This window comes from Otolemur garnettii, unplaced genomic scaffold (assembly GCF_000181295.1).
Source record: "Otolemur garnettii isolate 467f Iridium unplaced genomic scaffold, OtoGar3 scaffold00117, whole genome shotgun sequence".
In the NCBI taxonomy this organism is placed as follows: Eukaryota; Metazoa; Chordata; class Mammalia; order Primates; family Galagidae; genus Otolemur; species Otolemur garnettii.
Genome location: NW_003852512.1, coordinates 4,377,752 through 4,381,096, shown reverse-complemented (window position 1 = coordinate 4,381,096; position 3,345 = coordinate 4,377,752).

The window sequence follows — 3,345 nt, the reverse complement described above, 5'->3', positions numbered from 1 at the left end:
TTGATCCACAGGGCCAGAATAAAGGTGGGTCCTTAACAGTACTGCATGGGTGCCACTAGTACCACTGGCAAACACCACACATCTAGGTTAGAGGACTCTCAAGAACATGCATTCATCTCATCTGCTGTATGCCTCATCCTTCCCAGGACCAACCACAGGCAGCAATGGTTTCTGGGGTGCAAGAGATATTTATCTCCAGTTTCCACACATCTACCCCTGTATTTCTGTTTTGAAGTGTATGAGATTTGGCCATCATGACACAGAAATACTTTCTTGCATATTCAATCCAAAGAGATGGTTTCCCCCAACCCAGTGAGCTGAAAAATATTCATTTTTCCTAAAAGATATAATGGTAGCCTCCTTGGTTTAGCTTTTTGCAGTAACACTCCCTGTGGGTTAATGTGCTGTTAATATGGCAAAAAAAAAGAAAGAAAACCCTTTAAATAGCAGCTTATGCTTCTTTTTGATTTCTCTCCTGCAAAAGCTGATTTACTGTGTGTTTCTTCCATCTGGCAGGAAGCTAATCTGAATATGAATCAATCCTTGCAAAAATAACTGCAGGAAATTTTAGACATTCATAACTTTCCAAAGTTTTTTTTCCTCTCTTTAACAATAGCATTTTTGTCATTCTTTCAGTTGTGCAAAGTTTTTCCATTGAAATGAACTATGACTATTTAAAGAATTCTGCTACCTCATCCTGAATGCCTCCTTTACTGTTACGGCTTCACATTTCTCATCTTCTAGATATTTGCACATAAATGAGTAATTGCTGCTATCCCAGAAAGCTTTAATCATGAGGGGAAAACAGATTAATGTGATGTTCACAACTTGATAAGCAAAATGACAAAAAAGATTATTTTCAAATACCTGATTCTTCTTTCCTTGTAGTATATTTTGTGATAATGCTGTTTTCTTCTACCGTTGGCTGTGCCAACTAATATTTCTGGCACTGCTAACCAAAATTGGAATAAACTGACCTCTCTACCCTTTATTAATACATCTAAAGTTTTGAGCAAACAATTCCTGTCATTTTCCAAACCTGTGTTTCCTAACCTTCCCCACATTGTGGCATACCTAAAAAATGATGCCTGTAAAGCAGACTGAGGGGAAGTGACTGGAACAGGGGTTCCGGCTGCCCTTAGCCCCAGAAGACCCCTCCAGTCAGAATGAATAAATATCTTCTCACACCTACAACCTGTTTTCAGCACACAAACTCTGCTCATAGTAACCCTCAGCCCAGAACTGGGAATTGAGGAAAGAAAACGTGCATCATATTGAAATGGAAGCCACATTATTTATAAGTGAGTACCTTTGGTAGAATTTCCACACAAAGGTTATGTGGGCAAGTTACTATACTTTATCTTAACTTGTCAAGTATGACTGGCTAGCCCAATGTTTTCCATATTGTGCTTCATAGAATACTAGTATTGCATGAGATCTTAATAGATTCAAAGGAATTTTACCCACTGTGGTTAGGTAACTTTGAAATTTAATGGATTAGATGGATTTCATTACTGTAAGACTCTCTGATCTCTTTCAAATGCTAATGTAATTTGTGAATCTCCAAAAAATAGATAAAGGCGATAGGCAAGTATTATTGTGGTAATTATTCTTGAGGTAATTATTCACATTGTAACTTAGTATATAGTACCCATTTAAAAAGTATATAGTACCCATTTAAAAAGTGTATAACCAGCCAGGCATAGTGGCGGGCACCTGTGGTCCCAGCTACTTGGGAGGCAGAGGCAAGAGACTCGCTTGAGCCCAGGAGTTGGAGGTTGCTGTGAGCTGTGATGCCACGGTACTCTATCCAGGGGGACAGCTTGAGGCTCGGTCTCAAAAAAAAAAAAAAAGTGTACAACCTTGTAGGAGAAGCCAACATCCTAGCAAGATGATCTGCAGCTGAGGCGTGGACCTTGGGCCATTCCTCCACAGGAGTGCCTTGTGGGAGGAGCCCGTGCCCTCAGCCCGTGCCCTCAGCACATAGTCATTGTTAATTTCTCCCCTCACCTGTGTTGTTCTGGCTCAATAAAAGGCTGGTGTGGAGGTTGCTTGGGGCTACCCAGAAAGTAAGGGCTAGCCCGCCTTCCATAAGCTTGTACTTCTAATCTGCTTCTCGCCTGGTTCCTTCCTGCGCTAACCGAGACCAGGGCCACAGGAGCCCGATGGGTCGCAACACAACCTATACTTGGCAGCTGTGTAATATAGCTTACAGTGTTTTCCATATATACTTGATCATGAGACACTGTTTGTTTAGAATACGTCTTAAAGCAGGGGTCCTCAAACTTTTTAAACAGGGGGCCAGTTCACTGTCCCTCACACAGATGGAGGGCCGGAATGGGGGACTCAGGACGAGTCAGCTGCTAAGCAGGACAGGCAGTGGTGGCAAAAACACCCAGCGGGCTGGATAAATGTCCAAGTCTGGCCGCGTATGGCCTGTGGGCCATAGTTTGAGGACGCCTGATCTACAGAAACACATTTGGTTCTATATGAACTCTTCTGATTATCTTGTTCATTTTGTTACATTTAAGAGATCCTCATGGAATCAACCCAAGTGCCCATCAACACATGAAGGAATTAATAAACTGTGGCATATCCATACCATGGAATAACATTCATCCATAAAACAAGATGGAGATTTTACATCTTTTGTGTTTACCTGGATGGAGTTGAAGAACGATCTTCTTAGTCAACTGTCACAAAATTGGAAAAGTAATTATCGAATGTCCTCATTACTAATATGAGACCAGTAGATAAACAACTACATGCCCACATAAGAAAAAGAAAACAGGGCAGTGCCTTTGGCTCAAAGGAGTAGGGCACCAGCCCCACATGCCGGAGGTGGTGGGTTCAAACCCAGCCCCAGCCAAAAACTGCAAAAAAAGAAAGAAAGAAAGAAAGAAAGAAAGAAAGAGAAAAAGAAAAACATACAATCAAATTCAATTGCAGGGGAGGGAAAGGGGAGGAGGTGGAGGAGAAATTGGTAAATTCTTCCCTAATGTGCATAATGGAAGGTTATACAGCACACCCCCTGGATAAAGGGCTCAAAGGGCTCAAGTATAACTTGAACTTTACCTAACAAATGCAAACAATGTAACCTAATCTTTTGTACCCTCATATTAATCTGAAATAAACAAAAGAGATCCTACATTCTAAGTAACTCTACTACTTCTTTTTCCCAAATAGATTGTCCTTCTTGCTTCTATGAGGAAAGAAGATAGAATTTAATGTCAAACTAATCTGGATTCTGTACCAGCTCTGCCACTTGTTTACAAGCTCTGGGCCTTGGTGTTACCTGCAAAATGGAAATAGTACCATGCACATTACAGGATGGCTGTGTAGACT